A 12,222-nucleotide genomic window follows, 5' to 3' on the forward strand; every position below is an offset into this window, starting at 1 on the left:
CTTTCTCAGAGTTTTTAATGAGTTTCTCAGAATTCTAAACCACTATGTTGAGGTAGCTGTTCCACTTTGGCTCCTTTCTAGACAAAAAGACTAAAAGTCTGCAAAAGAAAAAAGAAATAAGCATACTAAGGGGTTAGCAAACTGCTTGTATTTTACTGACAATGATTTGCAACCATAAGTAACATAGGGCAGTACAACTCTGGACCGTTCCTGAATCACTGATATTATGGGCAAGCTTTTGAAACGCATGGTTCCCTGGGAAAATTCAGACACATAATCATTTTTCAGTAGTATGAATGAGTTAATGAAGTTGGGATATTTTAGATAAAATGGAAAAGGAACTCACTCCTTATCTTTCTTTTATATATGGAGAGAATGGTTAAGAACTTCGTTTGGGGCCTTGATGCACACAGGTGGTTCTTTGAGGCAGTTGATCAGCAACTTCCATTACACATTATTTTTGCCCTCTCTCTGTTCCTCACTCCCTGACACTCAGCAGATGATCTCCTGTCTTATTGGTCCACTCTGTTCCTAGTCCTTTACTCCAAGTAGATTCACCTGTGCATTATGCTCCTGCCAGTCCGTAAAGGCCAGTCTAACCCACCAGCAGCTTTTCTAGGCTCAGATCAGAAGAGACTTCACAGAATTTACCATGATGAGTTTACCAGAGATGGCTATATAGGACCGTCCCCAAATTCAACTGACCAATAGGTAAGGCAAGGGATCTGGTCACACTTCCTTCCACTGAAGGCTGAAAAGCACCTTCCCCCAACCAGTAAAGGTTAGAAAAAGGCATTTCCCCTGATGCCCAGCAGGTGAAAGGATGTGCAAACCATTTCACAGAAAAAGGTAATACCTTTAGTTGTATTGGTATATGAATTTTCTTGTATCTTCACTCCATTCCCTCCTCCTTATCCAAGACTAACTTTTGTATCATCCATGCTCTGGACCTCATCTTTTGAAAGAACTTCTTCCCTTGTATGTTTTATGTTAATTTCCAATTACTCATTAACTACATGAGTGGATTCTCTGTGTAAGAAATTAAGATGCCGCAGATAAGTTGAAGTCAGGTAAGTTGTTGAAAAATACGTATCTTGAAGGAGGGGACCGGGAAGAGCAGCTTGACTGGTAATTGAAGCTGTTGCCATTGGTGAGACTCTAGAGAGAATTTTCTCCTCGATCTTAAACCCTTTTAAAAATGGTATCTTCCCCCTGGCATAAATAGCTCTCAGTCACTCTCATCTTCAGAAACAAAGCCAACCAACAAAACCGAAATAACTCCCATTCCCCTAAATCCTCCCTCAGTTAGCACCTCTTTCCCCCTTAGCCTCCCATTCACTGCTTTTAGGGCTTTCCCTGTGTCCTTCCAACTTCTGCAGTTCCACCACCATATGTCTTCCTATTGCTGGCGTTGGGTTAGGCCCGATGACAAAGAGCACACACACCAAGAGCTGAAGTAAAAACCCAAGCATATCTTATTGCTGCCTTCCACTGAGCCTTGACCCAGAGAGCTGGGAGTAGGGTTAGGGAAGCCAGAAGGCACATGGGCAGTTGTACCTCTGGGGCTGGTATTCTCAGCTAGACCAGCTGAGGGGCCCCTGAAGGTGAGGAATGGCTTCTTCCCTAGGAGACAGGGAATGTTTGCACCCCAAGTTGCCAGCATCGGAAGCACTTACCAAACTCAGAGCTGCTCATCGCTAGGGCACTTTCTTGGTCAAGAGCTTATCTGGTGTAACTGTGACACTAGCAGATGTGCCCAGCAAGCTTGCTTCTCTACACCACCCCAGTCAGTCAGTCACACGTCTGTGTTCATGCTAACATCATCATGTATCCTCTGAATTAAAGTGTTTCTATCTTTAAGCTTAAGATCCTTCTAATTTATTTGGGTGACCCTCTAAAAGCAGTCTCAAAGTAAGCGGTATTAAGCCAGCAAATCCCTGGACCAAAAGGAAAAGCCCAACATTTCCCAACTATATCATTCTATATGCACACAAACAAATCAGGAAGACATTCTCTTCATAAAAGGATTGCAATCCAGTTGTCTTGACACAATTTAATAAATGTTACTCATCCTCCCAAAGATGTAAAATGTTTCCTTTACCATAAACCTCATTTTCAAATCTGCAAGCCTCTGTTTTTGTTTTTGTTTTAGGTTCTTTGATCTCTAATCTAGTCCAGTGTCAATACCACAGTGTTTTACTTGCTATAATTTTTTATTTCATCTTGATATTTATTTGGTAGGGTAAGTCCCCCTTTATTGTTCTTTTTTGCAAAAATATTTTGGAGGGAGAAACGTCCACATGTTTTCTCTTCCATATGAATGAGAGAATTAGTTCATTGATTTCTATTAAGTATTCCTTTGGAATGAGCTAAAGGGACATACCAAATCAGTGAGAATGAGTGGGGCTTTCTAATATTCCAGTATTGGAGATAACTGGATAGTCATATGGAAAAAAAGATTAAATTCTATACCTTTTTCTGTTTATCAGGATACTTGCAACATGGATTAGAGTTTTAATGTAGAAGTAAAGTGACTCAGGCCCTGCCTTCAACCCCAGGGGGCAGACAAATGCCAATGTGTGTGGATGCAGCAAGAGCTATAATGCAGGTTTGTACCAAGCCCCATGGGAACCCATGAGGGCGTGCCAGCCCCACCTGGGAGCACGGCGAGGGCTTCATAGCACCTCGGCGTCACCAGTAAGAAAGGCTTAGGAGAGGGGAAGGTCTGGCAAGCAGAGGCAAAGATGTGGAGATGTAAAGGACACCTGCAAGGTCAGGGAACGGCAGAGAGGGAAGAGCATGTGGTCGAGAGGACAGAGGCGAGGTGGAGAGAGGGTTAGGCTGGGCTAGCTCCCGAAGGGCTCTGAGCCCAGACTGAACTGAAGAGCTCATCAGCAAGCTGGGTCCAGAGTCTGTGTCTCAGCATTCACCCAGGAGGCCTTGGGAACATGGGAAAACCTTAGCTGTCCCCCCGATCAGCTGTTGCAGTTAGTTCAGTGCAGATCAGAGAGAGGAACGGGCTTCCACCCTGACACTCTCAGGGCTCCCCCTACCCGCCCCCTGTTTGGTCTCAGTAGAAACCCAACAGAAGTGACAGGGCCTCTGCAGCATCCCTACCACCTCCTCGAGTGGGTACAACCTGGCCTGAGCGCTTGTTCCCTCTGCAGACTTCAGCACTATACCGATAATCAGGAGACACTGGGGATTTTCCTCTGGGTTAAAAACACTTCAGTTTCACCTAGTACCAGCACTGGCCAGGTCTCAAAGTCTGGAGCCATTCACAAACAGGTCCATTCAGATAACTGCTCTGAGCTCCCTTCACCCCTTAAACTAACAAAAACACTCTTATCTTCCAGCCAAAAAAAACCCATCATCATCCAAATGCACCAACTTCCTATTTTTCCTGGCCGGCAGCCCCTTCTTCATCACCTCGTCCTGGCTTCCCAGCAGCAGTCAGCCGGCTCGCACCGGACGGCAGGTAGGTTCTACCCAGGTGAGCGCAGGACACAAAGCGCAGGCAGAGAGGCGCTGCGGGCAGAGCGGGGCCCCTCCGAGTTCTCGGAGAGCCAGAGGCATTTCTTTCAAACCTTGGCTGGAGTAATTGCGTGTCACCTGTGCTCAACACGTCAGAGCTGACAAAGCTGTTTTCGTATGTATGTATTACTTCTCTTCATCCTTGCCACCGCCTTGGGAGGCAGGATCTGATTTTTGTTTCAAGGACGAGGAAACCAAAATTCAGAGAATTTGAATGGTTTTCTCCAGATCACTCAGCAGAGTCTGGAATTGAATTTATGACTTCTGACTAAATCCTGGGGTGCTGGCCCTATGCTGGGCATCCCAGAAAGGATAGATGGCTTTGAGAAGCCCCAGAAGATGTGTGTGATTGTACTCAGACATGCACGCACCTGCACGCGCACACACACGCACCCCCCCCCATACACACACAACAATCGTGGGGCCTAATTCACTTTAAGAAACTCATCAAATAGCCAAAGCACTTAGCAATGTACCTGCCACCATACAGTGCCTCCCCCTGGGAAGGAGACTACCTTAAGATCACCGTCCACTTTTGTGAATGAACTTGACAGCAATTTGTCACTCTGAATAGTAATAATTTGCTTGCAAGTTTGTTGCTCTCATCAGGCTGTGAGCTAGGCAGGTCTCCACAGTGCCTAGCATACAGTTGATCTTTAAAACACATTTTGGGGGCACCTGGGTGGCTCAGTCGTTAAGCATCTGCCTTCGGCTCAGGTCATGATCTCAGGGTCCTGGGATCAAGCCCCACATCGGGCTCCTGGCTCAGCGGGAAGCCTGCCTCTCCCTCTCCCACTCCCCCTGCTTGTGTTCCCTCTCTCGCTGTCTCCCTCTCTGTCAAATAAATAAATAAAATCTTTAAAAAAAACACATTTTAAAGAAAAATAATGAGTATGAGAGGCATCAGGACAGAGAAACTCCCACTTTGGTCACCTTGTTCCAGCACATATGCTGATATTAATTCTGCTCGGTTAATAATATGCTCATGACTCGCAAGTCAGTCAGGCTCTGTAGGAGGGGGGACATAAAGCAAATGGGCAGAGATAGTGAGGTGCATCAGGTGCATCCTCATTGGCGCACTAGGTGGCACAAATGCTGGTGGGAAGACAATATTGAGACAGGTAGTTCAGCAGGACGCATCTTGGAGTGAGCAGGCAAAAGCCCTAAATGGAAATGTGGCAGAGCTGATGGGCAATGCTAAGAAGGCAGTGGTGTGACAGCATCTGGCCTGGAAATGGACAAGCTAGGCAGTCTGCCCTGACTGACTAAGTTCCAGTGGGCTCCCCTCCAAGAGGGGTTGGGTTCTATCTAGTCTCCTCTTACCGCGCATCATCCTGAAGGTGTTCTGCTCCCTCCAGCCCACTGCTCTATGAGCAAACGTGTGCATGCAATGAAGCCATTAGGTAGGAGGAGAGCCTGGGATGAAGAGAAAAGAAACAAATTCTTGATAATCCCTTCAAATTGCTCTATGCATTGTGGCCTGTCCTGTCCTCTCATTGAAGTTATGGCAGCAACAGTGAGTGGGAAACTAAACAATTAAAAAAAAAAATAGCCAGCTTAGGGATGGCTGGGTGGCTCAGTTGGTTAAGCATCTGCCTTCGGCTCAGGTCATGATCTCAGGGTCCTGGGATCGAGTCCCACATCGGGCTCCCTGCTCAGGGGGAACCTGCTTCTCCCTCTACCTACTGCTCCCCCTGCTTGTGCTCTCTCTCTCTCAAATAAATAAATAAAATCTTAAAAATAAAAAAGCCAGTTGGGAGCAAAGCAGAATAGAAATCAGTTATACCTTGCTAGGTAATTAGGGGGGTCATTAATTTTTCCTTCATCCCGTATGAAAAAGAAATGCCTCTGCCAGTTGCTTGGTTAGTGAGGAGTCATGGAGACACACGCTATAAGTGCCTGAGACGAAGTCTTCTTGTCAGATTCCAGACCCAGAAGAGAATAGCCTGGGAGGACTCCCCCTGAGCCACCAGGGGAGGCTCCATTTGGTGAGTGGGTGTACTGCTGATCTGGCACAGTCCAGGCAAATATCGGCAATGCAGGAGAAGCAAGGATGCTCATGTGAAACTGTCTGCGCATCCCAACTAGTAAGTGGAGTCTGGAGACCAATGAGGGCGCACATATGAGACAGGCAGAGTGTCTCCTCAAGTTCTGGGTCAAAGTCTCTTGAAGAGAACAGGGTTCTGGGCAATTTACTAGGAGGTTCATATATAGAGGCCAAGGTCAAGGCTCAGTGATAAGAACAAAACATATGGGAGGGGGAAGGCACTATCTCATGGGGGTAGGGGTGTCTCAATGCCCAGAACACAAAGCTAAAGCTGATGGAAAATCACCTGCCTCCATCTGGATTGGACCAGGTAATTGGGGGTGAGGTGAGTCCTGTGTGTAGGAATCAAGGGAGCCCCAGCTATGGAGGGAGAAAGAATTACAGAGGCTGGAACCCAGGTAGGAACTGACATTATTGGATGATCTCATTGTCACCACTGAGCTAAAACCCATTTGTAAAATTCGGCTAGTACTGACTTACTTTTCTTCCCAGAATTCAATTTCTTCCATGGCATCACACATGATGGGATTTTAGGGACACTGGGAAAGCTGCCTCCACAACCTCCTTCCCTGAGATCAGCTAAGGAAATGGAGGCATTGGTGACAACACCTTCCATTGCACCAGGAAAGATGAAAGTCTCAACACAGACTAAGTAGGGAAGCCAGGGCACTTTATTTTTTTTTTTAAGTTTTTATTTAAATTCCAGTTAGTTTTAACATACAGTGTGATATTAATTTCAAGTGCACAATATAGTGATTCAACACTTCCATACAACACCCAGGGCTCATCACAACAAGTGTGCTCCTTCGGCCCCATCACCTGTTTCACTCATCCTCCCCCGGCCCCACCCCGCCACCGGTAACCATCGGTTTGTTCTCTGGAGTCAAGAGTCTATTTCTTGCTTGTTTCTCTCTTTTATTTTTTACCCCCTTTGCTCATTTGTTTTGTTTCTTAAATTCCACGTAAGAGTGAAATCATATGGTATTTGTCTTTCTCTGACTGACTTATTTCACTTAGCCTAACACTCTCTAGCTCTATCCATGCCGTTGCAAGTGGCAAGATTTCATTCTTTTTTATAGCTGAGTAATATTCCGTTCTATACATATACCGCATCTTCTTTATCCATTCATCAGTCGATGACACTGGGGCTGCTTCCATAATTTGGCTATTGTAGATAATGCTGCGATAAACATCAGGTGCAGGTATCCTTTGTATTCTTTGGGTAAATACCCAGTAGTGCAATTGCTGGATTGTAGGGTAGTTGCATTTTTTTTTTTTTTTTTTTTGAGGAATCTCCATGCTGTTTTTCACGGCATGGAGATTCCTCAAAATGCGGCTGCACCAGTTTGCATTCCCACCAACAGCACATGAGTGTTCCTTTTTCTCCACATCCTCACCAACAATTGTTGTTTCTTGTGTTGTTGATTTTAGCCATTCTGACGAGTGTGAGGTGATATTTCACTGTAGTTTTGATTTGTATTTCCCTGATGATGAGTGATATTGAACATCTTTTCATGGGTCTATTGGCCATCTGTATGTTTTCTTTGGAAAAATATCTATTCATGTGTTCTGCCCATTTTTAATTGGATTATTTGTTTTTGGGGTGTTGAGTTTTATAAGTTTTTTTATTTCTTTATTTTGGCGGGAGGGGCTGATGGGGAGGGAGAGGGATAAGCAAACTCTACTCTGAGCACAGAGCCCAAAGTGGGGCTCAATCCCACGACCCTGAGATCGCAATCTGAGCCAAAATCAAGAGTTGGATGTTTAACCAACTGAGCCATTCAGGCACCCCAAGTTTTATAAGTTCTTTATGTATTTTGGATACTAACCTTTTATTGGATATGTCATTTGCAAATATCCTCTCCTATTCCGTAGGTTACCTTTTACTTTTTGTTAATTATTTCCTTCACCATGCAGAAGCTTTTTATTTTGATGTAGTCCCAATAGTTTATATTTGCTTTTGTTTCCTTTGCCTCAGGAGACATATCTAGAAAGAAGTTACTACAGCTGATGTCAGAGAAGTTACTGCCTGTGTTCTCTTCTAGGATTTTTATGGTTTCAGGTCTCAAATTTGGGTCCTTAATTTATTGTGAATTTATTTCTATGTATGGTGTAAGGAAATGGTCCAGTTTCATTCTTTTGCATGTTGCTGTCCAGTTTTCCCAACACCCATTTGTTGAAGAGACCGTCTTTTTCCCTTTGAATATTCTTTCCTGCATTGTCGAAGATTACATGACCATATAATTGTGAGTCCATTTTTGAGTTTTCTATTCTGTTCCATTGCTTCATGTGTCTATTTTTGTGCCGGTACCAGACCGTTTTGATCACTACAACTTTGTAAAATACCTTGAAGTTCAGAATTGTGATTCCTCCAACTTTGCTTTTCTTTTTCAAGATTGCTTTGGATATTTGAGGTCTTTTGTGGTTCCATACAAATTTTAGGATTGTTTGTTCTAGCTCTGTGAAAAATGCTGGTGGTATTTTGATAGGGATGGCATTAAATGTGTAGATAGGTTTGGGTAGTACAGACAGTTTAACAATATTTGTTCATCCAATCCTTCAGTATGGAATGTCTTTCCATTTCTTTGTGTCTTCCTCAATTTCTTTCATAAGTGTTTTACGGTTTTCAGAATACAAATCTTTCACCTCTTTAGTTAGGTTTATTTCTAGGTATTTTATTCTTTTTGGTGCAATTGTAAATGGAATTGATTCCTTAATTTCTCTTTCTGCTGCTTCATTATTGGTGTATAGAACTGCAACAGATTTCTGTCCATTGATTCTGTATCCTGCGACTTTGCAGAATTTATCAGTTCTAGCAATTTTTTTGGTGGAGTCTTTCGGGTTTTCCATATAGAGTATCATGTCATCTGGAAATAGTGAAATTTTATTTCTTCCTTGCCCATTTGGATGTCTTTATTTCTTTTTGTTGTCTGATTGCTGTGGCTAGGACGTCCAGTACTATGTTGAATAAACGTGGTGAGAGTGGACATCCCTGTCTTGTTTCTGAGCATAGAGGAGAAGCTCTGAGTTTTTCTCCATGCGTATGATGTTAGCTGTTGAGTTTTTCATATATGACCTTTATTATGTTTAAGTATGTTCCCTCCAAATGTACTTTGTTGAGGGTTTTTATCATGAATGGATGTTGTACTTTGTCAAATGCTTTTCCTGCATCTTTTAAAAGGATCATATGGTTCTTATCCTTTCTTTTATTAATGTGATGTATCACACTGATTGATTTGTGAGTATTGAACCACCCTTGCATCCCAGGAATAAATCCCACTTGTTTATGGTGAATGATTTTTCAAATGTATTGTTGGATACAGTTTGCTAGTATTTTGTTGAGGATTTTTGCATCTATGTTCATCAGAGATTACTGGCCTATGGTTCTTTTGTGTGTGTGTATGGTGTCTTTATCTGGTTTTGGCATCAGGGTAATGCTGGCCTTATAAAATGCATTTGAAAGCTTTCCTTCCTTTTCTGTTTTTTGGAATAGTTTGAGAAGAATAGGTATTAACTCTTTAAATGTTTGGTAGAAGTCACCTGTGAAGCCATCTGGCCCTGGACTTTTGTTTGTCGAGAGCTTTATGATTATTGATTCAATTTCTTTGCTGGTTATCAGTCTGTTTAAGTTTTCTATTTCTTCCTGTTTTGGTTGGTAGTTTATATGTTTCTAGGAATTTATCCATTTCTTCTAGGTTGTCTAATTGGTTGGCATATAGTTTTTCATAATATTCTCTTATAATTGCTTGTATATATGTGGTGTTGGTTGTTATTTCTCCTTTTCCTTTTGTGACTTTATTTATTTTAGTCCTTTCTCTTTTCTTTTTCACAAGTCTAGCTAGGGGTTTATCAATTTTATTAATTTTTTCAAAGAACCAACTCCTGTTTTCATTGATCTGTTGTGTTTTTTTTTTGTTTTTAGTTTCTGTATCATTTATTTCTGCTCTAATCTTTACTGTTTCCTTCTTTCTGTTAGCTTTAGGCTCCATTTTTTTTTTTTATCCATTCTGACACTTATGTCTTTTGATTGGAGTGTTTAGTCCATGTACATTCACAGTAATTATTGATATCTATCTATTGCCATTTTATTGCTTGTTTTGTGGTTGTTTCTGGAGATTTTCTAGTCCTTTAGGTATAAGGTAGGTTGGTTGAGATTTTCTTGCTCTTGAGAAAGGCTTGTATTGCTATATACTTCCCTCTTAGGACCACTTTTTTAAAATTTTTTTCTCTCTTTTTTATTGTTATGTTAATCACCATACATTACATCATTAGTTTCTGATGTAGTGTTCCATGATTCATTGTTTGTGCATAACACCCAGTGCTCCATGCAGAATGTGCCCTCTTTAATACCCATCACGAGGCTAACCCCTCCCACCACCCTCCTCCCCTCTAGAACCCTCAGTTTGTTTTTCAGAGTCCATCGTCTCTCATGGTTCATCTCCCCCTCCGACTTACTCCCCTTCATTCTTCCCCTCCTGCTATCTTCTTCTTTTTTCTTTTTTTTAAACATATGTTGCATTATTTGTTTCAGAAGTACAGATCTGTGATTCAACAGTCTTGCACAATTCACAGCACTCACCATAGCACATACCCTCCCCAATGTCTATCACCCAGCCACCCCATCCCTCCCACCCCCCACCACTCCAGCAACCCTCAGTTTGTTTCCTGAGATTAAGAATTCCTCATATCAGTGAGGTCATAGGATACATGTCTTTCTCTGATTGACTTATTTCATTCAGCATAACACCCTCCAGTTCCATCCACGTCGTTGCAAATGGCAAGATGTCATTCCTTTTGATGGCTGCATAATATTCCATTGTGTATATATACCACCTCTTCTTTATCCATTCATCTGTCGATGGACATCTTGGCTCTTTCCACAGTTTGGCTATAGTGGACATTGCTGCTATAAACATCAGGTGCACGTTCCCCTTCGGATCATTACATTTGTATCTTTGGGGTAAATACCCAGTAGTGCAATTGCTGGATCGTATGGTAGCTCTATTTTCAACTGTTTGAGGAACCTCCATACTGTTTTCCAGAGTGGCTGCACCAGCTTGCATTCCCACCAACAGTGTAGGAGGGTTCCCCTTTCTCCGCATCCCTGCCAACATCTGTCGTTTCCTGACGTGTTAATTTTAGCCATTCTGACGGGTGTGAGGTGGTATGTCATTGAGGTTTTGATTTGGATGTCCCTGATGCCGAGGGATGTGGAGCACTTTTTCATGTGTCTGTTGGCCATTTGGATGTCTTCTTTGGAAAAATGTCTGTTCATGTCTTCTGCCCATTTCTTGATTGGATTAGTTGTTCTTTGGGTGTTGAGTTTGATAAGTTCTTTATAGATTTTGGATACTAGCCCTTTATCTGATATGTCATTTGCAAATATTTCCTCCCATTCTGTCGGTTGTCTTTTGGTTTTGTGGACTGTTTCTTTTGCTGTGCAAAAGCTTTTTATCTCGATGAAATCCCAAGAGTTCATTTTTGCCCTTGCTTCCCTTGCCTTTGGCGATGTTTCTAGGAAGAAGTTGCTGCGGCTGAGGTTGAAAAGGTTGCTACCTGTGTTCTCCTTTAGGATTTTGATGGACTCCTGACTCACATCTAGGTCTTTCAACCATTTGGAGTCTATTTTTGTGTGTGGTGTAAGGAAATGGTCCAGTTTCATTCTTCTGCATGTGGCTGTCCAATATTCCCAACACCATTTGTTGAAGACACTGTCTTTTTACCATTGGACATTCTTTCCTGCTTTGTCGAAGATGAGTTGACCATAGAGTGGAGGGTCCATTTCTGGGCTCTCTATTCCGTTCCATTGATCTATGTGTCTGTTTTTGTGCCAGTACCATACTGTCTTGATGATGATAGCTTTGTAATAGAGCTGGAAGTCCAGAATTGTGATGCTGCCAGCTTTGCTTTTCTTTTTCAATATTCCTCTGGCTATTCGGGGTCTCTTCTAGTTCCATACAAATATTAAGATGATTTGTTCCATTTCTTTGAAAAAAGTGGATGGTATTTTGATGGGGATTGCATTGAATGTGTAGATTGCTCTAGGGAGCATTGACATCTTCACAATGTTTGTTCTTCCAATCCATGAGCGTGGAACGTTTTTCCATTTCTTTGTGTCTTCTTCAATTTCTTTCATGAGTATTTTATGGTTTTCTGAGTACAGATCCTTTGCCTCTTTGGTTAAATTTATTCCTAGGTATCTTATGGTTTTGGGTGCAATTGTAAATGGGATCGACTCCTTGATTTGTCTCTCTTCTGTCTTGTTGTTGGTGTATAGGAATGCCACTGATTTCTCTGCATTGATTTTATATCCTGCTACTTTACTGAATTCCTGTATGAGTTCTAGCAGTTTTGGGGTGGAGTCTTTTGGGTTTTCCACATACAGTTTCATATCATCTGCAAAGAGTGAGAGTTTGACTTCCTCTCTGCTGATTTGGATGCCTTTGATTTCTTTTTGTTGTCTGATTGCTGTGGCTAGGACTCCTAATACTATGTTGAATAGCGGTGGTGATAGTGCACATCCCTGCCGCGTTCCTGACCTTAGGGGAAAAGCTCTCAGCTTTTCCCCATTGAGAATGATATTCGCTGTAGGTTTTTCGTAGATGGCTTTTATGATATTGAGGTGGGTACCCTCTATCCCT

The 12,222-nt window shown here is 42.4% G+C and overlaps 1 long non-coding RNA gene across 1 annotated transcript in view; it reads right to left on the minus strand.

Annotated features, from left to right (window-relative positions):
• Positions 1 to 12,222, minus strand: part of LOC141370062 (uncharacterized) — a 24,466-nt gene continuing 12,244 nt past the window's right edge. Inside the window, exons 2-3 of the long non-coding RNA XR_012373758.1 lie at positions 4,858 to 4,950; positions 1 to 98 (exon numbers count right to left, since the gene is read on the minus strand). This is a non-coding gene — a long non-coding RNA (uncharacterized lncRNA). The remainder of the gene's footprint in view (positions 99 to 4,857; positions 4,951 to 12,222) is intronic.

The sequence above is a fragment of the Callorhinus ursinus genome, unplaced genomic scaffold, assembly GCF_003265705.2.
Source record: "Callorhinus ursinus isolate GAN/ISIS: 27379988/994484 unplaced genomic scaffold, GSC_fseal_2.0 scaffold25, whole genome shotgun sequence".
NCBI lineage: Eukaryota > Metazoa > Chordata > Mammalia > Carnivora > Otariidae > Callorhinus > Callorhinus ursinus.